General features: G+C 43.3%; 1 long non-coding RNA gene and 1 pseudogene across 4 annotated transcripts in view; one reads left to right on the top strand and one right to left on the bottom strand.

Annotated features, from left to right (window-relative positions):
- LOC103692383 (uncharacterized) overlaps positions 1-18,045 on the bottom strand; it is a 30,239-nt gene extending 12,194 nt beyond the window's left edge. The window contains exons 1-5 of one of the 4 annotated variants that reach the window (XR_015636381.1): positions 18,010-18,045; positions 17,503-17,714; positions 16,576-16,746; positions 9,813-9,940; positions 8,200-8,600 (exon numbers count right to left, since the gene is read on the bottom strand). This is a non-coding gene — a long non-coding RNA (uncharacterized LOC103692383). Of the gene's footprint in view, positions 1-8,199; positions 8,601-9,812; positions 9,941-16,575; positions 16,747-17,502; positions 17,884-18,009 lie in introns of those variants that run through there. The other 3 variants (XR_015636379.1, XR_015636382.1, XR_015636380.1) reach the window with 3 other exon arrangements.
- Positions 18,046-25,990: 7,945 nt separating this feature from the next.
- On the top strand, positions 25,991-26,090 carry LOC148001872 (small nucleolar RNA U3; annotated as a pseudogene).
- Positions 26,091-27,002: the final 912 nt, after the last annotated feature.

The following is a 27,002-nucleotide window of genomic DNA, read 5'->3' as shown; positions in this document are numbered from 1 at the left end:
ATTTCTGAAACGTCTGGAGGATCAGCGTTATTTTATTGTGAAGGAAATAAATCAGTCTTATTTTATTATCTGGTAATTTCCATCTTGGAACTAGAGTGCTTATTCTGTTTGCAGATGGTTTGTAATATTATAAGTATATGTGATTTTATGTTTGTATCATTTTGCTGTTGACCGTATTCTTACGTATCACCCCCTTTTCAGTCATTTTATGTTAAACAAGTAGTATTTTGGTATTCCGTGCCATCCACTCCTCTGTTCTGTTTTGCACTGATTTCTCTAGAGACTTCCACTTACATCTCTATTCATAGTCTACCTGGACCTGATATTACTGACTACAAATGTAATGTAGGAATCTCAAAGACGATATTGGTTTTAGGTTCTTCAAAAATTCTGTGCAACCGTTGCTATATATGCTGCCTACATATGTTCTAAGCCTCACGTTGTGATGTCATTATTTTGTTGCAAATACTCTACTCAATTTTAAGAAATTTAATTAATGAGAAAGAAAAATGATATCATAATTACACATTCATCCATTGCTCACGCCTCCTTGTCTTAGATGCTCCACTCAGCCTGAAGAGCCATGCGCGAGCAGTGTGGAGCAGTGCACGGCTCAGGCCATCTGATGACGGTGGCTCTCGCTTTCGTGCTCAGCAATATCTACTCTTTACTTTGTCTATGTATTTTAATCAAAATGTCCTCTTATAATATGGTTTGATCATATTCCTTTCCTTCCTCCAACTCTTCCCAGATCCTTTACACCTCCGTACTCACCTGCTTTCTCTTTCTCTCTCTCTAATGAAACACAAAAAACAAAAACAAAAAAATCAAAACAAACGCATAACCAATAAGACAAAGAATACAAAACCAAATGCAAAAATGTGACAAAGCAATGGAGTGATTTTTGTGTTGTTCAACTGCTCCTGGGTATGTGGCCTCCCTTAGGGCGTGGCTGGTGTGCGATGTCACTTCACTGAGGAAAACTGACTCTTCTTCTCGAAGCAGGTATCAGTTGCTTTGCTCGATGGTTGTGGTTGCTTGGTTTGGTTTGGTTTTTCAAGACAGTGTTTCTCTGTGTAGCCCTGGCTGTCAGGTAGATTATTGGTTAAGGCTGGGACTTGATGCTCACCACCCCTTTTCTGTACTGGGAACTTGTCTGGCCTCACTATGTGTGGGTCTTGTGTATGCGTACATAGTGTCTGTAAGTTGATATCAGTCATGCTGTGTCTTGTAGATCCTCTTTCCTTGGAGTCATCCACCACTTCTGGATCATAGACTCTATTTCTTCTTCCACATAGACCTCTGAGCTGTGTGCGAGGAGAGGTTTAATAAAGACCCCTCACTTAGGGCCGAGTGTTCCAAAGTCTCTCACCATTTATAGATTGTCACATTGTGTCTGTGTTCACTACCATGTACTGTAAGAAGGAACTTTTCTGATGATGGTTGAGTGATACATTGATCTATGGGTACAATGATATGTCACTGGGAGTCAACTGACTGCTATGCTCCTCTAGCAGAATAACGGTAGTGGGTTATCCCCCAGTGCCTGTGGACTAACTAGGATCAGATTCTTGGTCACATTAGTAGTGTCAGGTATGAGTTTCATTTCAGGTATGAGCCTCATATCCAATCAAGAAGTAGTTGGCTCCTCCCACAACCCTTGTGCCTCTACCACACCAGCTTATTTTGTAAGCAGGCCATAGGGTTTGTAGCTGGGCGATGCTAATTATTTTCCTCCTGTAGAATAGAATTCGAAGTACCTTCCAGCACTGTGAATTCCGGTCCAGAGGGTTTGGGTTTTCTAGTTGCCAGCAACTCAGTTTCTTTATGTTTGACATCGTTAAGTAAGTGGTATCCTCTGCCATAGGCTCTACCGTGCGGTTGTGGAAGGCCATCGGTAAGCTCAGCAATCGTCTGTGAGGTTTGGAGAGTCTATGGATCCCTGTGGCCAATGACTCTAACGATGTAACCCGTTCCTGGCACAGGAGATTTTTACTTAGTGGCACAGGACATGTAGTTGGGGCATTGTCTCCCTCTTTGTATGGTGAGCCCGTTAAAATTATTTCCATATATGTACATAGTTTAGAAAGTTTCTACAGTAGTAGGTTTCCATGTGGCCTTTAATGTTAGCTGCCCCTCCCATATTCCCCTTTTACTCTGGTCTTCCCTCTCCCTCCCCACTTGACTCTTAGCCACTTTCTCCTTTATCTCTTTGTAACACTGTTTTATTTCTCCTTCCTTAGAAGATCCCCTCTCTCCCAAGTCCTTTACTAGCTACCTAAACTCTATGTTATTCTGATTAAAATACACATCTATAACTTCAAAGCTAACATCCGTATATGAGAGAAAGCATTCCGTATTTGTCCTTTGGGATCTGGTTTACCTCACTCGAGATGATTATTTATACCTGCATCCATTCATCTGCAAATTTTGTTGTATTTGTAACAGCTGAATAATATTCCAGTCTATAAATATACCTCATCTTCATTATCCATTCGCCAGCTGATAAAAACCTAGGCCTTTTACAATATCTGGCTGTCATTGATGGGTGTCAGTGAACATGAATGAGGAAGAATCTGTATAATGAGATTTAGACGCCTTTAGGAATATGCCCGTGAGTATGATAGCCGGATCTTGTGGTCAATTTTTAGTTCTTCAAGGACCCTTTACATCAGTGGAGGTTTCCATAGGGTCTGTACCAGTTTGCATTCCCCCAAGCAATGAAAAAGTGTCCCCCTCCCCCATAGATTGTAGCACATTGTCGCACTTAATCTTCTTCAGCTGCACTGTGTCTGAGCGTGTGCTATCACTGTGTCTGAGGCGACTTTATCTTTCTCAAAGGGGTTTTTCTTGCACTCAGTCTGTAGTGATGAGTGTAGGACATGTTTTTATCTGATTATTTCGGTTTCATACTGTTTGCTTATCTTTCAATGTTGAGACTCAAACCCAGGGCCTAGCATATAAAAACAAGCGATCTGGCCCTGAGGGACAGAACCAGCTCCCAACTCTGGCTGGCAAGTGCTGAGCTCTTCTGCAGGAAAGCAGACCCCTGGCTCCCATTGTGTGAGCTCCCTGTGCTTTAACTGTTTTTGTTACACATGCTCACACATGCTCAAACACCCTCACATGCATATACACATGCTGTGCAACTGCGCAATACACTCACTCACACATCCTCATACATACATACGTATACACACTGTGGACACACATACTCACACATACATATACACACTGTGAACACACATGAACACACATACACAGACTATACACACACACTCACATACACACGCTCACACACACATACACACTCATATACCCTCACATACATAAGCACACTGTGCACACGATCACATTCACACATGCATATACTCATGCACCTACACACATATACACACTGTGTGCATATACACTCACATACACACATACACAAGCTCACACACTCACATACATATGCACTCTGTGCACACACAAGCACACTCACGTGCACATGTATACACTCACCTAGACACACATATACACACACTGTGTGCATACACACTCACACATACCACACACACATATAAATATATAACCATATAACTTGCTCCTTCTTTTAGTGTAGCTTGTATGTACGTGATTTCAGGACTGAACAATTGGTATTGGATAACCAATTAGGGGGTTCAGTTTTGTAAAGACTATGCAAATTTAGTTGTATATACACTAGTGTGTCTGTGCATGTGTGCACAAATGCTCCGTAATGCCTTTGTGGAGTTCAAAGAACAGCGTACAGAAATTAATTTCCTGTTTGTCACCAGGAGGATCCTGGACATGGAACTCAGGTTGTCAGCTCGACTGTAAGTGCCTTCCCCTGAGCCACGTGGACCCACTCGCCCACATACTGTCCGTCAGCGTCCCCAGGCTCGGCTCGTTTTCCTTAATGCGTCTCCTGCTCAGGAGACGTCTCCTGTTTTGTGTTACGCTCTCCTGCCCCATCTGTGGTGAATGCCATTGTTAATTCCCTGGGTTGCTTCCTTTTTAGTGTGAGAATTTCGAAATTATCCCTTTTCTGCAGAATTCATAGCATCTCGATAACCCCGCCTATTAGCTACTAAACTATTCCTGCGGATTCTTGAGATTTACTGCAGGATATGCTGTTTGACAAGGTGATGATGACAGGGCCCTACGAGCACCAGAATTAAGCAAATTACTGTAGGGGAAGCAGGTATCACAGTAGTGGTGCACAGGGAAACTGGTGTGCTTCTCACCGCTAGACGTTTGCTAGAGGTAGAAATTGTTTTCCCAGGAAAAAAAAAACCAAGGCCTTTTGTAGAATTCATTCAAGATGAATAAAATGTTAAAGCCAATGTTTGAAGTCATCCATTTGGATAGAAACATTTTTGCCTAAAAATCTTAATCCCCCTTCCTTGCATGATTTCAAACTTGAGTCCCCCAGGCCATCTGCAGTGAACCGTCCAATCTACCATGACTGCAATGATCTTCTGTACATGGGGTAGAGAGGGATGTGAAGAAGGACTGGACATGTGTCTATGTAAATTGCCAAATACCACATCTGATATGTTTTAGTGATTCTAAAATGCCATGCACATTTTCAGATGTATTATGAACCATTATTTTTATGAACTCTGATAAAAAAAAAACCCTGTCAGTTCAATTATGGTGCACCCCTCATATCTGAGATCGGCATAGACCCAAGTATCTTACTTAGTCTAGGCTGCTGTAAGGAATGCCATAGGCAGGGTGGCTTATCAACAAACAGAAATTTATCTTCATACTTCTGAGGGTTTGAAGTCTGAGGTCAGGGTGCCAGTCTGACCTTTCTGCCAAGGACTCTCTTCCAAGTAACAAACTGTCGGTTCCTGGTGATGCAGGAAAGGGGCTAGTTAGTTAGCATCTGGTGTTTTCTTCAGAAGGGCATTAATATCATCTGTGAGGACTTTGCCTTTGTTCCCCAATTATCTTAGAATGGGATTGGGGTGTCAACACACTCTACTGAAGGGGAGGACACAGATTGCCTACCCACTTGTACCAACAATCTATAGCGTGAGGAGACCATGAGCCAGGCATTCTAAACTTTGAGATGATGCAGCAAGAGGGTTGCCTCAAGTGCGAAGTCACCCTGAGCCACAGCGTCCAATCCTGTCTCAAGACACAAACGACAGCAATGAGCAAGTCTGAGAGGAAAACTCCAATCTCCTGATTCCCTGTCGGGTTTATTTTCCAGGACCACAGAGTCTCATTCGTCCAACAAAGACTTTGATTCACATAGGAGCTTGAAGCTCCAAATCACTCTTTAAAGTTGTCAGGCGGGCTTTTTTCTTTTCAAATGAAATTCCTCACTGCCTTTGCATCTTTTTACCTTGAGATAGGTAAAAATCACTTCGAGGACAAGACAAAGAATATAACATACAGTTGGAGTTGTGCGAACTGAGAGGAAAACATCTGGGAAGACAGGCACAAGGGACCTACCCTACCAACTCAGTTTTCCCTCGTGTTGTCCTTGGTTACCATCACATGTTTACTATAGATCCCCCAGTTGGGAAATTTTCTTGATGAAAATCACTCAATAGCTTCGAGAAAATGATTCTGAAATCACAGTCCATTCTTTTCTGGTCATTGGCAATTATGTGCCAATCATTGCCTCAACTGAAGTCGAAATAAAGTCCAAAAACGAAGCCACAGCATGGAGGGTTTGCAGCTGCAGAGACTGCAGGGGTCAGGAGCTGGGGAGACGCTGCTTGAAAGAAAACAAAAGAAAGGAACACGCTGCCAGAGAGGAGAGAACTCTGTTTATATAATCAAATCAAATTACAACTCACTCACACTAATTCTTTTTTCCTGTACAACCCAAAACCCAAAACCGTAAGGCAGAGCAAACACTAATCAAACGTGACGATGAGGCCTTAGCTGGAGAAGTTCATCCAAATGCGGTGGGGGCGTGGCTTTCAAAGGAGAACTTCATTCTAAGCGGGAGAATCGGGCACATAGACTAAGCCAGAAAGCAAGAAGAAAGTGTCATGGGTGTTGGACAGGTGCTGGCAGGAGGCTCAGTGGGTAATGATGCTTGCTGAACAAGGCTGAAACTGGAATTGCATCCTTGTGTCCCAGATGACGGTGCAAGGGAAGAATGAACTCCATCAAGCTGTCCACACGCACACCATGGCATAGGCGCTCCCCAACAGACAGACAGACAGACAGACAGACACACACACACACACACACACACGCACGCATGCACACACACACACACGCACGCACGCATACGCACACACATTATATATACATACACACATACACTATATATGTATATATATATACATATACATATGCAAACTCACACAAAATGTTTTTAAAAGATAATAAAATTTAAGAAAGAATTAGGCATTTCATGAAACCCAAAACACCCCCAAAATTACTGTACGTGAACTGGATCAAATGACACATGTTCTAGCTTTTCCATGGTTTTCTTTACAAACACTAAACTCAGAATCAAACTTGCCCATGTCCCAGATTGCTCTGTGGGTATCCATGCATGTTCACGTGTTCAAGTGTGTATCTGCCCGTGTAACATTGCCCAAGAACATTCTGGGAGGAGGAAAGAGATTTTGATTCTGTATTCTTAGAAGCTAATCTGGGGTGGAATTGAAGGTTTTCGGAAAAGCTAGAGTCAGAGGGTTCTGGTCGAGATGAATCACGTTGATAACTAAGGAGCCTGGATTCTGGGAGATGCTTCAGTCTGCAATATGGCTGCTTCACAAGCATGAGGACCTGAGTTCAAATCCATATATGAAGAGGCCCGGCGAATGCCACTTTACCTAACCAGCATAAGCCAAAACTACACCCTAAATATTTGTTCTTAAGCTCACCATAACTGAATCAAGGAAACATTTTTGCAAAATGGAGACCGTTACAAAAATCCACAACCAATCAAAATTCAGATCCTGGCCCTTACCATGGGAGCCCAGTCGCATGTGATGCATGTACAGAACAAGCCCTGTATCCTCGTTGCAGAAGAGAGGCTGGGGAGATTGGGAGAGCCCGGTGGTTGGGGGTTTCCTGTGGAAATTGTGTCTCCAGACATAGGTGCAACAACACCCGTAAAGTCTGACCAAGAGCACTTTGGAAAAGTGAGCAGAAACAACAGATGTGCTCATGTGGACAGGAGTGGGGAGGGGCTGACTGTGGGGGAGGAAGCCCGGGAAGCCTCAACCCTACACTGAGAACTACAGGCGACTAAATGATGTAGAGAGCTGAGGAGATGGTCTTCCCCAGGGAAGACAACATGAGTCGATTGTTCAATATCAAATGGTGAACCCTGAGGATGTGTACTTACAACGAACCCTGTACAGACTTGAAGAGGCTGTATTTATATATTTAGGAATATACACAGGCACACACATGTGTCAACAACTGATTGAAAAAGAAGCCCTGAATTAGAAAGCACAAGGAGGGTTCGAAGGAAGGAAAAGAAAAGGTGGAATGAGGTCATCGTATTGTAATCTCAAAAAATAAAAATTAAAAGAAAAAAAAGCCTGATGTGGTGGTGCCTTCCTGGGAGGCAGAGGCAGGTGGATTCCTGAGCCTTTCTGTCCTGCTAAGTTGAATTGGTTGCTTCGAGCCAGTAAGACACAAGGTGAATAATGGCTGAAGAAGAATATTTGAGGTTGACCTCTGGCCTCCACACATAAACAAATTAACTAGAAACTCTGGGAAGGGCACATCTGGTTTAATATTTGCAAGAAAACAGGAAGAGCTCATAGGGCCGTGTGTCTTTGGCTGCCTCTGTGATGGTGGCTAGTGCTTTTCCTTACTGTCCATTCCCTGTCCCCTGCACGGATCCTCCCTTCTACACATTTAAAATGCTTTGGGAATGTTTTCTATTCAACCCTTGTTTCGTTTGTCTTCTGCCCTGTTGAACGCGTGACACGTTAAGACCAGGATGTTATGCACATGTGTGGCCGTCGCATGGTTCCACCTGCTCAGAGCCTGACTTCTCAGCGTTTGACTTTGGTGTGGACTGAAATGTTCAAGAGTGTGCATGGGACCCAGTGGTGTCCAGATGTCAGATAGACAGATGGCTTGGGGCAAGAGAGCTGCTTCAGAAAGAAGGGTTCATGGCTGGTGACCCCGGGCCAGTTTGATGTGAGGCTCTGTAGTGTGGGATGTCAGACGCAAGCCAAGAAAGGCGAGGATGCAAACTGGCTTTTTCCACTTCTCTGTTTTGCTCTGGGCACTTCTTGTCCTTTGCATAACTGTCTATTTTTTTTAAAAAAAGAGAATTTTCAGATGTTGAGATAGTCATCACAACTAGAAGCGGGCATCTCATTTGAATGTGCAGAGTGACCAGAATGTAGCTCATACTGTCTGTAGTGCGAAAGGAAGACAACAGAGACTTCTCAGGGAACTTCCTCTTCTCACTGACTTAGCTTGAGGCAAAGACCGCACGGAGTTTATGCCAGGTGCAATGTCGCATCGCTGGTGAGCAGACACAGGACTAAAGCCTGATTTGTCAGTTAACACTGCGGCTGTACAGTCGTACCAATGGTCAGTTCTCTGAGCGAGACGGCTGGATGAGGAGGATTGAAAGGAATCCTGGAGGGCTGAGAAATGATAATAATTCAACTTTATTCATGTATATTTTGCAAAGAAATTCTAAGAAAGCATGTTGGTTACTGTTCCCAGGCAAGGACAGATACCACTTGACTCTTGGCTCTTTCTCCCCCGCCTGAGACCTGCTGAATGCTGAGTGAGAGAAGCTCACAGCAGACATGAAATCCCTTGGCTACAGTGTGTCTGTTTACACACAACAGGATATTATCAACATTGTAAAAAAAAATTACTCATGATAATATAACAAATTTTTAAATACGTGATAATCTTTCATTGTACGAAATTCAAATCCCTGATGTGCAAACAGTATAGGGACGGAAGGGAGGTATCGCTCCTGACGTCCCCCTCTGAATCCCTCACAGTTTTCCGTCCTTCCTACCTTCCTCTCTGTCTGTCTTTTTGTTTTGCTGTCTTATTTGTTTGTCTGTTTTGAGATCTCCTGTAGGCAAGGCTGGCCTCAAAATCTGCTGTGTAGCTAAGGATGACCTTGAAATCCTGGTGATCCTGCCTTTACCTCCCAAGTGCTGAGCTGACAGACAGGAACCACCAAGACCACCAGCTCTCTCTGTCTGGGGATTGCAGAAGTCCCAGAAGTTCACGGTCCTGACAGAGCTGTGTCCCGCATGTGTAGCAGCCTGCTACAGCTACATGTAACTCCTCATCCTCAACCTCTGTAAGAGAAATAACTATAGCCTGTAAGCATGCTTTCCTAGTATATTTCACTTGTTATGTCATGGAGCCATTTCCACACCTGTACATAAAGGTGTGTTCTGTCTTGTAGCTTTACACCATTCTCATGTATAGATCCCTGATTGGATTCTCGGTCCCCAAGTGTCGATTAGGTTTACTGTAGTCTTTGGCTATTGGAAAGAACACTACATTGGATAACCATATTTTACGTGCTGTTTTCACATATGCTTATATAAATGCTGCTCGAATTCTAAAGAGGTCTAATATTTAGATCAAAAAACATGTGGTGCACTTCTAATTTAAAGAGATTAGTGCCAAATTGTCTTCATAAATGGTGTGCCAATTTACCTTTCTACCAGCAAGGTGTGAGAGGTTTCTGTTGTGCCCACAACTTTGCCAACAACGGATGCCTTTGCATGACTGGGCTTTGGGGTTGTATATGAGTGCCATGAGTTAGTAAGATGGCCAAGAATAAACTTCTGTTCGGATCTCTCTTTCTTTGAGAGGCCTACCTTTCCTGATGATGATGATGATGATGATGATGATGATGGTGGTGGTGGTGGTGGTGATGATGGTGGTGATGATGATATCCTTAAAGATCTTTACTGAACTAAAGACTTGAGAACAAAACCTTTAGTCCCTGCATGACAAAGAATGAACCAGGATGTTCAAAATGAGCAAAGTGAGCTCAACCACTGCCCCTGTGACCTTCTGCCTTCACTGCCATCAACTGATAAATGCTTTTAAAGAAACACCTTCACAAGACCCCTTATATTCCTATTTTATGTATGCTTTATGTAGATTTGTGTGTATTGTGTAGATATAGATATATTTCGTGGAAACATTCTTATGTTATTATAGAATGATTTTTAAAAGTTTTTTTCAATATTTGGGGGCTGATAGACTATGGAAAAAATGTTGAAGACTGCTGGTGTGTATTTTATAAACAAGTTAGAAAGCCGGGAGGATTTAAAATTAGCAGATATATAAAACTTGTAACTTTCCTCCAACATTCTTTTCAAAAAATTCTTATTAGTACCTGAAGGCCAAGATACATCCGTCTTGAAAACCTCAACTTGAATGGACTTAAAATATCTCCAGATTTCAGAATATAGATGTAGACGACAGATAGGTAGATAGATTATAGAGACAGATAGATGATAGGTAGATAGATAGATAGATGACAGATAAGTAGATAGATTATAGAGAGATAGATAATAGATAGATAGTAGATAGATGATAGATAGATAGATAGATAGATAGATAGATAGATAGATAGATGGATGACAGGTAGATGATTGATAGATAGGTAATAGGTAGATAGATAGATAGATAGATAGATAGATAGATAGATAGATAGATAGATGGATGACAGGTAGATGATTGATAGATAGGTAATAGGTAGATAGATAGATAGATAGATAGATAGATAGATAGATAGATAGATAGATGACAGATAAGTAGATAGATTATAGAGAGATAGATAATAGGTAGATAGATAGATAGATAGATAGATAGATAGATAGATAGATAGAGGATAGAGAGATGATTAATAGGTAGATCATATAATCTGGAGAAATATTATCATGAAAATTCTTTAATTTTTATTCTTCTGAAACAGACAAATTAAACAGGAAAAGGACGGCAACCACTGGAGAGTGTTGGTCACCTCCCTGTATGAAGAACACACGTGCTGCTCCCCAGGCAATTCTCCAAAGTGAAAAAGAAGTTTTCTAGGAGCTGTTCCCAAAAGCAACAACTGGACAGAGCTGCTGTCCCAGACCCTGTCACCTGGTCATGACATAGCAGTCTCCCTTGCAGCCACCAGCTGCTTGACTGGCCCCAGGAGATCTGAACAAGAGCGGGCCCTTTAACTTCAGGAAGGTCTCACCCTTCCTGAAGATTCATAAGAAGTGAATGGCGCTGCTCGGAGAGGGATGCCCACAAGCAGCCCCTACTCCTATAAGCACCTCTTCAGCCAGGCTTCTGCCAATAACCTCAGTCAACTCAGTCTCCTTCAGACTAGATCTGGTTGGAACCCTTCCTTTGCTTGTGTTGTGGCTGCCCCGTCTCGGGTGAGGAGACATTCCCGTACACCTCGGGAAGGTGTCCACACAGCCACCTCCCTTCTGGCCAGCAGCCCTGGAGCCCAGCTCCTACAGCCACTAGTCCTTCTCTGTCTTATAGCTCATGATTCTTAAATCCCTGGACCACTCAACTTGACCCTTGGGGAGCATCCTAGAGAATATCCCAGTAAACTCAATACAAAAACATATTTTCCATGGAAAACACGGAGCACAATAAAAAGTAAATGTGAAGAGTAATGTTAATTAACTTTGTAAATGAACAATAACTATTGACCTGCACTCCGTTGACGTCATTCTTTTTTCGTTATAGAACATATTATTTTGCCTAATAGAATTAGATAGCGTACATAGTTTTATATTCCAAGTCCTGCAGTCAGTGAACTACTGCAGTTGGTATTTCCCTGCTGTTAGACGCTCCCTACTTCTTTCTGGTGGCTGTCTGGTAGCCCATAGCATGGTTGACTCTTACTGAATTAAGTCACCCCTGTTGCTCCCCACATCCTGTTCTAATTTCAGGGGGTGTTTGGTACAACAAATCTTTGTCCAAGCTTAGGTGGATTCCTTGAGACGTGCTTCTGAGAGTTGGCATGCTCTATCGGGCTGTGTTGGGTGGCTGTCCATACGCGGACTCTTTATTTCCAGTCACTGTGTCTCATCATCCTCGCAGCCACTCACTGGTTCTTAGTCCCTGATCATCTAGAAGGGAAGCACACTCCTGCCACCAATTGTATCTTACCAACTAAAATGGTTGTTTGAGAGAAGGTCACACCGAGGCTCCGCTCACTTGGTGTTCTGCACTAGCTTTGATCTCTGGTTCCCCTGCCTCAGCCCTGCAAGACCCAGGAAGCCAGGCGTGTGCCAGGTACAGACCGAGCACCTTTGTCTATTTTCCTTCTGTAACTTCACATGAAAGAAATGAAGAGTCTCATCACGGGACTCAAGGCAAACAGAGCAGCATAAATAAAAAACACTTGCAATTATGAAACTAAGAAAGTTTTTCTATGCTTTCTGTCTTTCATCAATCAAATATTCACCAATAAAACTTACTAATATTTATAAGCCTGGGCCATATCGTGTATGTAATTTAAGAGCCTGTTTGTACTTACATGTATTTTCCTTGCCTTAAAATGTATTTGAAAACAGGACTTTAAAAGCCTTCAAACCCCAAACCGTGACATCTTTTTCCTACACTCCAAGTAAGAATAATAAAACAATTCTGTTTTGTTAATAACTTTCTCAAGTGTACTTTAATAATTTACCTTTTAAAAATAATTTTTTAATTCTTTGAGATTATATTATAATTAGATGATTTTCCCTTTCCCTCTCCTTCCTCCAATCCATCCTATGTATAGCTCCTGTTCTCTTTCAAATTCATGGCCTCTTTTTCTGTAATTGTTTACATATAACTACATCATGGATAGATAGATAGATAGATAGATAGATAGATAGATAGATAGATAGATAGATAGATATAGAGAGATAGATACATACATACAAACATACACACATATACATACATACACACATATACATACATACACACCTATAAATACACACCTATACATACATATACACACATACACACACACACACACACACAAACAGCTCAGGCTGTGTAGTGTTACTGCATGTGCATGTTTCCGGGGCTGATCGTTTGACATGGGATAAGTAACTGGTGACCGGTGTGCTCCTTCACTGGGAAGACTATTTCTCCAATTCTCACATTCCTTTATTGCCTGTTGTCCTTAGACCAGAGTCCAGGCCTCTGGGGCTCTCCCCATCCACATTAGTATTCCTATGGTGCTGTCATTATGGAGTGCGTCTTTAGGCTGTCATGTTGATGAAATTTCATTGGGCAGAGCTTCTGATGTTACTAGGAGACACAGTCTCACAGCAAACTCCCTGTTCCTCTGTCTCCTACCGTTTCACAGCCCTCTCTTCTGCAGCGATCCCCGAGCCTTGGGTGCAGGAGTTGTATTATAGATGTTTAGTTGGGAGTGAGCTCCACAACTCTGCATTTTGATTGGTTGTGGTTTTTGGTAATGGTCTCCATGTATTGCAAAGAATGGTTTGAGAGGAGTGAGGAGAACATTTATCTGTGGGTATAAGGACAGGTTTAGAACGTAGTTAGGGATCTTATTGGCTTAGTAAGGAGCGGGCTGTAGGTTCTTCTCCAAGGTCTATCACACACTGTCTCTGGGCAGTTGGCTATGTTTTCAGTGCCTGACACCATCTACCTCTTGTTGAGGAAATGGTTACATTTTTTAAAAAACAAATAATGCCATTTAGTCGTTATCTAATTGATATTTATTTGATTGTGTGTCAAGTTGAATTTTGAAAGCCTTCCTGGGATTATCAGTTTATTCTATTTCTCAGTAGGGTTAATTTTTCTTCGTTCAAAGCAGCTCTTTGGAGTAAAGAGTTGGTCCTCTATCAGCCATATGTACTTTAAACAGTTCTTTCATTTTAATGGTTTAACTTCCAACCAAATGTCTTTACAGCTCTATTTGCTCAAATGCATCCACGCTTTCTTTTGAAGGTTTGTCCATTTTGTACACATTTTTAAAAGAGAATTTCCAACCTAAGTCTGGGGAAATATTCAAGTTTGTATTCTAGTACAGTTTAAAAGCATTTCTGTGTTTCGGGTTGAACTAAATGGATTTAATGTATAGCTCAGTATATAGTGTAAGAGGACCAGGAACTTTTCACGCAGGTGAGTCATTACATGAGGGGGCACTGACACGGCAGGAAGCTCTTTTGCAGAGAGCATCTCCTGAAGTCCACACAGCAGCCCCCTTCTCCAGAGCCAACACTGTCTCTTCTTCTCACATGTGCTACCACGTGGTGGCTCATAACCATCTGATCTGATGCCCTCTTCTGGTGTGTCTGAAGGCAGCTACAGTGTATTTATATATAATAAGTCCATCTTTAAAAAAAAATTTAAAAGATAGCATTTTAACCCAACAGGTAAAGTATTTCAACAGGCGAGGAGCAGAGAATTGTGAACTGGCTATTTGACATCTGTGCTGAAAATACAAAGTCTTCAAATTCTGGGGTTTGCTTGATAATCAGGGCACAGATTAGCTTTTGCTACTTGGTGGGTTCTTCTTTCTTCCATCCCTTTCTACCCCTTCACGCCCATCCTCTCAACATCCTAACACTAGAAAGAGAGAAAAAGGTAGAGAGGAAAGGAAAGAGATCCCAATAAAATCAGGGGTCAGAATGGGGGTGATTATTGTTAGACTGCTCCCTGCTGATTGGGGGTGTCAAGTTCCTTGGCTAAGTTTGAGCTTCACCACCAGGATATCTGATCTCTCCTCCTCCTCCTTTCTTTGAGCACAACTCCTTATTAAGCCACAAGCAACAACAGCCAACAACCACCCTGCCTCTCAGGGCCCTGGTATTGGGAGACCCTCCGAAAAGTCCCCAGAACTCCAAACGTCACACAGTCACAGAAACTATCGGCAGCTGGCAAGACCACGCCTCTGCTAGAGCATGAGGCAAATCACAGTCAGCTGCTGTGGACAAAAGACCTAAAGCAGCAGATATCCCTCACCTGGGATTAAAACAAAAATTTCCTCATATTTCTGTGTTACATATTGAGTTTATGTATATGAGTACACTGCAGCTGTCTTCAGACACACCAGAGGAGGACACTGGATCCCACTACAGATGATTGTAAGCCTCTATGGTTGCTGGGATTTGAACTCAGGACCTCTGGAAGAGCAGTGCTCTTGACCACTGAGCCATCTCTCCAGCTCCTATTTCTGGTTTTTTGTTTTTTTTTTGGTTTTTTGTTTTTTTTTGGTTTTTTGTTTTTTTAAGAAACAATAACTCTAAAGCTGTCACTACAGGACTATTGGCATTTTAAGCGTCTGTTCTCTTTGCATAGGTAGGTAGTGGCTACCAAACAGAGCACTACAGACTGAGGAGGCTAACAAATCCCAAATTCATCACTGTATGTGCGAGACGCTGTTTGCTTATTTTAATTGTCTTTAGATTCTGTTAGTTGGTGTGTTTGTGTTTGTGTGTATGTGTTTATGTATGGGTGAACACATACCATGATGCACATCTGGAGGTCAGAGGACAGCCAACCATACTTAGGTCTGTCCTTCTACCCATGGGTCCCGGAAATCAAACGTAGGTCTCCGGGCTTGGTGGCAGATGTCTTTTCCCACTGGGCCGTATCGCTGGTCCTTCTGTGCATTTGGAAATGCAGACAGCCCACATTTCATTGCAGAATGAAAACCAATCTTTCAATGACACTGTGCTACATCCCTCAAACAGCAAATCAGAATTAAGAATGAGCTCTCTCCATCTCATCCGCTCTGTGCTATCAAGGTATTTAGCTGTGATTTCCTTGGAGCCTGACCTTCAGTGAGAGGTAGGCAGCCCTGAGTGAGGGCCATGCTGGCAGTGTTGGGACTCAGGATGGGGACAGTCAATGAAAAACCCAAGTTGGAAGCATTAAGAAGTTTCTTTCCTAGGGAAAACAATCTACTTGTCTCCCCCAAAGCATGCATCCATTTTCCTCAGGCTATAACAATAAAGGATCTGGTTGTCTTTCTAATTTATGTAAACAGAAAACCTGCATCTGCTAATCACGCCTCATTTTAAGGTTGAGTATTTGTAGACTGAGAATGTACACAGCTCGCACTGGTTTAATATTTTTAAAGGAGCCCGCAAATGCGGCGTCTGCTAGCACTGCTTTACAGCAAATAGAAGGTTCTAGGTAAACTTTGCCAATACTCTGCAACATGTTTTGTTAGAGAAGCCTGTGGTAGTATCTAAAATTGTGTAAATCATCAGTTTTTAATCTGGCAGGAAGTAGATAGTGGCCCATTAAACTTTCGTAATTAAATTTTCCCTCGACTCCCCCGTAGGACCATTATCTGAGGTTTCTAATTAACACACGAGGAGGGAGTCAATTCAGATTGATGGATCTAGAGCCATCCCCTTTCATTTTAATGACCTTTAATAAACTTTTATTACTATTGATATTGATAATTATAATACACCCTTTAATTCTGCAATGTGATTCTAAGGACCTTTTCAAAAATTGCAAAATTCACCTTTAAAGCCAGAGTAGGCAGAATTATTATTACACCCACAGATGCCACCCATTTGAGGCCGTGACTTTAAGGGAACAGAAGGGTGAACAGACATTGAGCCCATGGTTATCCCTTACCTGGAGCTGCCACACGTCTCAGCCCTCTCCATTCCCCAGCATGCCTTCCCATCCCCGCACTAGCAATGGCAGTCAACCAAACGGAACGGTGGTGTGGGTAAAAGATCCATGGGCCAACCTGATCTACACAGCAGGTTCCAAATTCCAGGCCAACCAAGGAAGTCCATGTACCTGTGAACAGTTGAAACTAATTTGAAATTTAAAAGTACTGAAAGACTAGAAAGGCATACAGATTAGATTGTACACAATACATAGAAGTGTGTGTGTGAGTGTGAGTGTGAGTGTGTGTGTGAGTGAGTGTGAGTGTGAGTGTGTGTGAGTCTGTGTGAGTGTAAGTGTGTGTGTTTGTGTGAGTGTGTGTGAGAGTGTGTGTGAGAGAGTGTGTGAGTGTGTGTGTGAGTGAGTGTGTGTGTTTGTGTGTGAGTCTGTGTGAGTGTGTGTGTGAGTGAGTGTGTGTTTGTGTGTGAGTGTGTGTGAGAGTGTGTGGGAGTGTGTGTGTGTGTGAGTGAGAGAGAGAGAGAGAGAGAGAGAGAGAGAGAGAGAGCGCAAAAACAATAAACCTTGGAGAAAAAAAAGTGAGCTTTTTTAGTCTGTTGCTGTTATACAATAGTACAGATTGGGCCATCTCAGAACAGTGCACATGCATTGCTTCATTTATAGAAAGTTTTAAGTTCAAAAAATATCCTTAGTATGGGGGCTGAAGAGATGGCCTAGCAATTAAGAACACTTGTTGCTCCTGCAGAGGCGCAGGGTTTAACTCCAAGCACTGACTTGGGAGTTCACAGTGGACCGTAACCCCAGTTCCAGAGGATCCAGCACCCTCTCGTGCCTGACACAGACACTGGATATGCACCCGGAGCACAGGCACACATGCAGGCACTCACACACATGAACAAGTACATCTGTTCTGTAGTTCCCTTAACTTACTTTATTTCTGGAGCTGCTAACAAAATTCACAGGGCAATGTTTGTGGTGCAGTGAGAAGACGAAGGTACAGCAGGCAGAGGATCTCAGGGATGTGTCTGACTGACAGCCCTCTGCTCTGGTACTCACTGTTCTCTTTGCCGACTGCAGTTGTGATGGTCCTGAACAGGAGTTGAAACCCAGTGACCTCTAACAGCGGCTCACCATTGTTCCTACTGTAGTTGAGATTTACAGTCCTTATCTAGGACAACTGTCACCAAATACCCTGCAGCATTCCCGACAACTTTCTCTCTCTCTCTCTCTCTCTCTCTCTCTCTCTCTCTCTCTCTCTCTCTCCCCCACCCCCCCATTCCCCTGCCCTTCCCCTCCCACTTCTCCCTCCCCTACCCCTCCTCTTCCGCTTCCCCTCCCCCTGTCCCTCCCCTTCCGCTTCCCGCCCCTCCCCTTCTGCCTCCCCTCCCCCTCTCTCTTGCTAGGGACTTTAGCCCTTTCTACCATTTCTAAAATCACCTGCTACCATAGCCACAAATTCCAGGCCATCAAGTCACCTTCAGCCAATGCCCTCATAATTATAGCTTCCTTTACTGCTACAAGCAGGACACACCCCATCAATGGTGATGTCACATTCACACATCCTGTGATGATCCCTTCTCACTGTGCTGCTGTTAAGGCTTGAGTGTGGTATGTGCGTGCCTGCCATCGAACCTGCCTTAGGAGGTGATCGCATATTTAGAAAATGGATCCCTCAGGGACAGGTCCTGTGGGTCATAAGCCTACACACGGTAACCCTTCCGATCTACTCTCTCCCTCTCCTTCCTCATCTGCAGAGATTCAAGCAACCCCAGCCTCATACACCCATGCCCTCTGCCATGCCTTCCTCTGTGATGGATTTACTCTCTTCACCCAGGAGCTGAGACTAACCTGCCCCCCACCCCTTATGTTGCTCTCTGTCAGATACTTGGTTTCAGTGGCAAGAAAACTAAATAATGTGTTGGGTTTTGTCTTTTGTGTTGGGCTATGCTTGTGAATCTCTAGTCACCAAGGAAGCCTAAAATGGCCACTACCGTGTTTGCTGAATAAAACAAGTAAGCCAGCAAAACTTGGAACCTGTGTACACTCCAGAGTGTTTAGTGCATTCGTAGACTGGATTTTCTGCAAGGTGTCCACTCTAGCGAGATGAATTGCAAGGGACTGAACTTACAGGTTCCTGCTGTTTGTGCTTGGCCACTTCAATGCATCATGGCTGACTGGACGCATGGAAACACTCAATTAGTCTTGTTTTGCCATGATGAGAACAGCTCTATCAAGAAATAGCAAAAAACGCTACAGAGTCCCTCTGATAGTAATAGAAAAGGCAACATGCTCTCACCCTGTGTTCTCAACATTTGGAAGATTGTTGCCATTCAAGGACTGTAAATCCAGGAGATTACCTATAGGGACCCCTCAAGTAGGTGCTATTGGCAGGGTAAGAGCCTTGTTAGGTTGCCCTTTGACCTTTACTTGACCCTTGTTATGGCAACCACAGATGGGTGTGGTCCAATAAGTAGATATCCAGAATGGATATCCAGGAGCCAGTGCTATCCAAATGTGATGATTCAAGATGAAGCCCCCAGTCCCACATAAATGTCTGGTGTGGTAACCTCCCCCAGAATTCCCGTGCAGGGAAGGAGGAGACTAGGGGTCCCTGGAGCAAGCAGGCAGGCTAGATTGGCTGAGTCCATGAAGCTTGAGGTGAATTAAGAGAGGCCCTGCCTCAATGACTAAGGCAGAGAGCAGACTCCTGATATCAGCCTTCGGCTTCCACATAAATCCACACACATGTGCCCACACATGTTAACATGCACACATGCAGCCACACACATGTGCCCACACATGTTAATATGCACACATACAACAAACCCATGGTAAATAAAACACATCTAAAACAAATTTCAAAATGGTTAAATGCAGTACAGGTAACAAATGTCATGATAAAAACTTAACGTATATAATCTGTTCTCCTGCAGTATTCACCAAGAATACAGTTCACACAAGCCGGGGCTGACAGGATTCTGAGACGTACTTATCTTTCACTCTGGGTGGAGAGACAGATCTGGCACTTACAGCAGAGACTGGGAAGGTATAAACTTCATCCCAACACTCTTGCACACCGGACACTCATATTCAGGGTAGGGTGGCCTTAAGTGACTCTTAGATAGAAAACCGGGAGATGTGGCCCTTGGTACTAGAGGGCCAGCCTGATGTACATGGTGGAAAATAGACAGGGTAAAAAACAAAGCACTCATATTTACCAGCAGTTTTGCTATTTGTGAATTAATTCCATAAAGATTATAAAAATGCTATGAAGATACACGTTAAGTCCACCCATAACTAATCTATTTCCGTATTTTTTTTACTACATCCTTTTGGATTTGAGTCTGACATTAGTGAAATCAGGAACAAAAGGAAGCTGATGGGTAACGGGAAGGAAACACTCTTCCCATCCCCTTCCTCTCCAGAGCTCAGGCGCTTCTGTCATTAGAGCGGATGCTAAGATTTGAAATTGTTTTTACCGCGTTATTGATGACTGTACCTAAGCAGAGCCCAAGTCAAATTACAGTGTGTAACAGGAGCAAGGGTTTCCTTCGAGTTTTGCATTACTGTGCTGTAAGAGCCAGCCAGGCCCATTACGGAGCTGCCATGAATATTGTGTCCGGACTATAAGTCATCTCGGTTTTAACCAAATTAAGTGTCCACCACATGACTCAGATTGGGAGCTTGTCAACACAGCGGTGCAACCACGGCCGTGGGATGGTCCTATGAGGAGCTAAAGCGAGTGCCTTGCACACAGTGGGCACACGACAAAGATTTAAAAAAAAAAAAAAGATATACCTGGGCAGGCTATAAACCTTCCCTATAAGCGAACTGGCAGAGCGAGAGTTGCCAAACCTATACATTTTTATCAGACCAGATGTGTGAAATGATGTCCCAGAGGACACTGTGGCACTCACAGTAGCCAGAATATTAATAAGCTACCATACATCCTCTCTGAGAACAACACATGCTCTTCTTCTATGTCGCTGGCCAAGTGCCCTCCTAGGAGAAATATTAACAAAGGTAAGTATGCTAAAATCTGGTTTTATTAACCGGAGTTACTTTAAGATCACTTACAAGTAGACAAAGGATAAATTTTTTTTAAAAGAAACATTACTTGAATTCCATTATAAGACATTAGACAATTCTTTCCTCTCTCTCTTGTTATGTAGCCCAAGCTGGCCCAAAACTTATTCTCCAACCCAGGCTATCCTCAAATTCATGATCCTCCTGTTTCATCCTCTCCAGTGCTCAGATCACAGACCTGTATCAGCGTGGCCAGTCAAGTACACATGCACTGACAATGATAGATGTTTGAATTCCAGCAACGGGCTGCGCTGTGTAGAAACACCTGAATTTTCACACAACGAGAACAACACTAGTACTTGTTCACTCTACGAGACTATGGTATTCTTTGAGCCATGGACAGTTGAAGGAAGGACCGTGTATCCTGAAGGACTAAGAATACTCAGACATGCTACACAGAGATGCATCCCTGCTACGATTCCTCTGCTCTGAGGCGATAAACAAGGGATTCGGAGGAGTGGATTGACAATAAAGATTAAGGAGGATTGAGGAGATGCTCAATGGGTGAAGTGTTTGTGGTGGACCTATTGTTAGAGGTGTCAAAAATAAAACTAAAACCCACAGAGGACCCTGGGTGTTCTTGGCAAGGCAGCCTTGCTGAAATAGTGATCATCCAGTTCAGCGAGAGAACCCCAGCTCAAACCAAATAAATAAAATAGAAGGCAATAAAAGACAACACCAGACAGTAACCTCTGCCACCCACACATCTATGCACAGGCGCAGGCCGCTCATATGCACACATGCACACATACTCATAAATATTTTTCAAAGCAGAAAAGAAGAGAGAGAAACTTCAGTTTCATACACACACACACACACACACACACACACACACACACACACACATACATACATATACATATCACATGGGAGGGACTTTTTAGAGGCCCTTTCCAGGGGAGAGTCTAAAATAAAATCTATTCTCTCTATCTGGGACAGTTTTAAAGGGTTAGGGTAAGACTACCAAAATCACATTTTGAGTAATTGGGAGTTTTAAAACTTGTTACATAGTTTGTGTTTGTGTTAACAGTTACATTTCTCTACAAAGAGTTATTCTGTTCAGCAAAAGAATCAAGCTCAAGCGAGGCCAAGGTTACCTGTACATCTCCGTTTAAAGACATGCACACGCACTTTTCAATTAAACGCACATAAACGCGCAAGCACGAATGACTCAAGCTGAAGGAGTAGCTGGAGTGACAAACAATTTAACTCTGGAACAAGGAGGGAGCTGTTCCCCCTAGCGTTTCCGTTTCGTTCAACATATAAGCTTACGCTTGTTTCGAAATACAATGAGAGAAATGTAAAATGCTGGAAACCACTGAGAGGGGCTTGGTCAGAGAGAACGGATCATTCTTGGACGGATCTTTCCAGAAGATTTATGTTTAAGTCCTAGGTAAACTGGGATCCTGCTGCAAACCAACAGCTACGGAGAAGCCCCGAACAGGTTTATCCTCGCGGTTCCCCTTCCAACCTTTCCGTGTCCATGGTTACTCCAGTCCACAGCGTGCTCTCCAGTGTCCATGCAGTTCCTGTGAGGCAAGGCTCCAATGCCGCCGAGATGCTTCTGTGAACCCCACGAAGGGGTTAACACAAAGCGCGAGAGTTGAAGTTGAGCAGTAAAAGCTTTAAGTGTTTTACTTCTATCTCATTTGGGACCTCCTAAGGGAAGAAACTAGTGAGCTATGCAGACTTGAGGGGAAATAAAAAAAGAAATTGTCCCATTGCTATTCAGTAATCAATTGGAAATAAAAAAAATCAGGCGGTATCAGGCAATAAAATATGGAATTAGGATAGAGAGCCTGCCTGGGGGTATATCCTGTAGAAAAGGTTATTTTTCATGATTTATACGGGTGTTCCAAGAAGCTTGGGGATGCCACGGGAGAAATGAAGACTTCAGAAAGCTTTACATTGTTCTGCGAACGCTTCCATAATGCTTGTTTATGTTTTAAGGTGGGGGTTGGGGAGGGATTGTACAACGAGGTGGAACGGTTATTGACCAGATTGATCATGGGAACAAATCTGCTGGTGGTAACCTTGGTTAATGATATGTTGCCGGGCTCAGCACCTTGCTGGGGCTGTGATTCTTCACCGGCTGGGGCCGCATGATGGATCTCGGTGGGAAACTGATGGGGCCATCACTCACCGCCTCAGCGACACCTGCAGCTCCCTGACACCCGTCCCTGCTGAGCTGAGCAGCCAGACTGCAGGGGCCCAAAGGGAGACAGTCGCTAGTGCTCCTAGGAGGGGCACTCCGGGGCTCCTGCCCGGCACCTTCCTTTGGAGGGCACTGCTTTAAAGCGTGTGTTCACGGTTCCCCTCACCCAGCTCTCTTCATCAGCTCAGTTTTCTCGATATTCTTTCTCATTTGTCGGGCATCTTGCCTTTTATTTCACCGTGGCTAAACTGGACTGATTTTCACATAAAAGTCTAGAGAATCATAATTATTTTCCAGCAGAACACAAAGTTACATTTAATCATTTTTTTGTATTTTTTTTAATAATCAAATTAGTGGCCTGGTTTGCAGAAGATCTGCTATGTGCATCGATGTTACTAATGACACTAGGTCAGGAGGGAGCTTAGGGAGAGCCAGATCTGAGCCCTTTATCTCTGTAAAGAGCCCCTCATACATCACAGCAGAGAGAAGCGCCAAGCTGCATGCTATCGGGTTGAGAGAGAACAAAAATATGAGAGCAGTGGTGACACTGTGTGACTGCTCCATTCGACGGAAGGTTATAGTCAGCCCCATCGCCTATCGCATGAAATCTAAACTTGTCTGCCTATCAGATGTGGCCCCAGACACCAAATCGTTCTGGAACTCTCTAACGTGGTTGTTTTGGAAGAGAGGCTTCATTGTGGTCGTTAGCTGTGCTGATTCTCACTTGAGTGCTTGGTTTGAACCTGCAGTCGGTCTTTACTGAAGTGTGAGGGGAAGGTGTGCTCTTTCCCGGCATCCATAGCCTTGCTGGATGTGCCCAGAATCTGCCGGGGAGTAAAGCCATTATAAACCCAGGGGTCTTGATCAGCGAGTAGTTGCTTCAAGAAAGGAAGTCAGAAGAGGAATCCGGGTATTTGGTTAATTACTGAGCTGTACAATGAGGTCACTTCCCTTGCCGATTCAAAGGCTACTTGTTCTCTAAGCCAAATAACTTTATTGTATGTGTTTGGCCCTTTCCTTCCATCTGTAACAGAGAGCCCACCTATGGTCTTGAAATCCATGTTCATTTCAGGTAAAGTAAGATGCTGCCAAACTTTCTAAAAAGTTTTGTTATTTTTTTTCAAGCAGCCATTCCATAGGTAAGAAGGTTGAGGGTTTTCTATGGATACCACAGCTCCTGGTTTTCCTCTTGGCCCAAGCCACTGCCTCTGAAGAGAGCTCTCAAACTCAATACCTCCTCAGCCAGTGGCTCCTGGTCGGGCTTGCGCCATTAGAAGTGGCTTCAGTATAAGAGCTACTGAGGTCTCCTCCACCAAATAGAATATTTACACACACACACACACACACACACACACACACACACACACACACACCCCTCTTTAAAAGTTCTTCACACAAATCTTTACTAACTCTCTCCATCCATCTAATGGTCATCTATTAGTAGACCTGAGTTACCAAGCCTAGCTGGTTTTATGCTTGCCCAGCCTTGTCTGATGCACTACAGCATCACAGGTCATTCCTGACAAAAACAAACAAACAAACAAACAACAAAAAAACAACAACAACAAAAAAAAACCACTGCAAACCGGACCATTTTCTCCAGTTCTTTTGACATCTTTGACAATCCAGGGTGAGGACAAATATGTACAAGAAAGAAAGAGAGAAAGAGAGAAAGAAAGAAAGAAAGAAAGAAAGAGAGAAAGAAAGAAAGAAAGAAAAAAGGAAAGGAAAGAAAAAGAAAGGAAAGGAAAGGAAAGGAAAGGAAGACCAGCTTGTGGGGCAAGCAGGATTGTTCAGCAAGTAAAGCTGTTTACACTACAGGCCTGGTTACCTCAGTTTGATCCTGTGAAACCAAATGATGGTGGAAGGTATCAAATGACTCCAGAAAGTCATTCCTTGACTCCACATGTGCACCATGCCACGCCTACTCCTGTGTCAGTGCACATATGTGCCCTAAAAGAGGGAGGGGAAGAGTGGGGAGAGAGGAGGGAGGGAGGGAGAGAGAGAGAGAGAGAGAGAGAGAGAGAGAGAGAGAGAGAGAGAGAAATAGCCAGGCCGAGGATATATCCTCAAAAACTATGGTTAGTGTTTCGGTCCTTAGAGACATGGAGATGGTTGTTAAGACCAACAATTATTGCATGAACGTGTAGATACTTAACATGCTCATGCCTTATGCAGTCAAAATGAATACAGGAAATTGGCATTGTCTAGGCTTTAGAGACTTCTAGGTAATTATATAACCAATGAGTTTAATTCCAACAGATCCCTCATCTCTCTAATGTTTCTGTTTCAGATGTTGAATCAGCAAACTCTCTGGTCAAAACCTCTCGAAAATATTGGTCAGTTGAAGAAAATATGGTTCCAAGAAAGAGTGGCCCTGCTTGCTATAGCTTCTCTACCTTTGTCAATGCAGATACAGCAGCTGTGACCTCATGAACATGTAGATTCCCAGTCCTGTGAGTGTGGGCTAGTGTCCTGAGGTGAGCTGTTGCAGAGGCTGCCCACACACCATCCACCCTTACAGCAGCACAGCTCTGAACGGGTCTCCCCAGATCTCCTTCTGAACAGTAGGATGCTTGCTCATGGTTTTGTTTCTTTGTTTTGTCTTTAACCCCAAGCCAGGTTGTGACTAAGACAACAAAGTTTCACCTGTACAATTGCAAAATCAAGTCTCCGCCTAGATACACCCAATTTGTTTTCGTGGTCTATGATAGTAACTCCAATAATTTTTGTAGATACTTTTTAGCTAAAGGAACAACAATAAGACTACATGTATGTTCACCTGTTGGGCTGAATGGTCACCTGAGCTCTCATTACCTATGTGTCATTTATCTTTTTCTTAGAGAGACACCCAAGTCTTTTCTTTGTTGTCAATGGAGAGCTACACACACACACACACACACACACACACACACACACACACACACATGCACATACATATGCATACATACAGGCACATATACACATGCACATACATACACATGCACACACATAGGCACATACACACATGCACACACACATGTGCATACACACATACATATGCACACACATGCACATACACACATGCACACACATGCAAACACACATGTTCACACACATGCACACACACATACACATAATCATGATTATCACTAGTAATAAGTCACTTGTGAGTTTACTTTAATAAATACTATGTACAAGACTATATTTTCAGGGATCATTTCTATAGTTCGTTACTATGTACATGACATTTTTCAATGAGGAAATTCTAGCTGAAGATACATGCCAGTACTCAGAACATCTCAGAAAAGGGGGCAGAAAGTTCAGAGTCAGAGGACGTGGGAAAGTGCTGTGTCATGTCTTTTGGGTCTAACAGGGACTCGTGAACCCACAACTGCTAAAGTTGCCTGCATGAGGCACAGGTTCAAGCCAGACAAATTCTCCCACGGGTAGGGGAGAAACTGAAGCCCAGAATTACCTGAGAAGCTATTGGCAGTTGATTAATACTAAGGGAGAGAGAAACATTATTCTTTGGGAGTATTGTCACCGTCAGGTACCATGCGGATCACCCGAAACCCATGCTCTTATGGGCAGTGCCAAATGGACTTTAATGGGTTACTTTTAAAAAAGAAGAAAGAAAAAATAAAGAGAGAGAATATGAAGTTAGGAGGTAGACATAGGAGGAGTAGAGAGACCCAGGCAAGTTGCAGGAGAAAAATAGGGGGTAGATATATCATTGTATACATGTATGGAATTCTAAAAGAAAAATTAAGGTTGTAAGACACTAAACAAAAATAGTACCCCCACCTCCAGTTACACACAGGCCGCCTATGTTGCACTCTCTTCCCTCAAGGCCCACGGAAGGGACATTATTGAAGGAAAAGAAATACTGTCAGAGCCACAGTTTTATGGAGGACTGGAACAAAACATGACAGGACAGTGCACCTGTGAACTCCAACACAAAAGCTTGCACAGGACCAAAGCAGTTGGCATTCTCGGACGGAGGGGCGATGGACACAGAAGCCTCTGTTCCTAGCTGAGCAGTCGCTGACTGTTGATAGTCTCCAGCAGGGAGAGGATTTTCTTTAAGCGTGTGTTCCCCTGGCAGTCTGCTAAGCCCAGTGGATGGCTACATGAGGAGCAAACACTGGACTGCGTAGATTGTTTTTTAAAAGATGAAGACATGAAGTTGGAAGGGGGAAAGGTGTGT

Source organism: Rattus norvegicus, chromosome 13 (assembly GCF_021556685.1).
Source record: "Rattus norvegicus strain SHRSP/BbbUtx chromosome 13, alternate assembly SHRSP_T2T, whole genome shotgun sequence".
Classification (NCBI taxonomy): domain Eukaryota; kingdom Metazoa; phylum Chordata; class Mammalia; order Rodentia; family Muridae; genus Rattus; species Rattus norvegicus.
Note: the sequence above shows the minus strand (reverse complement) of the source record. Positions and strands in the feature narration are given on the sequence as shown.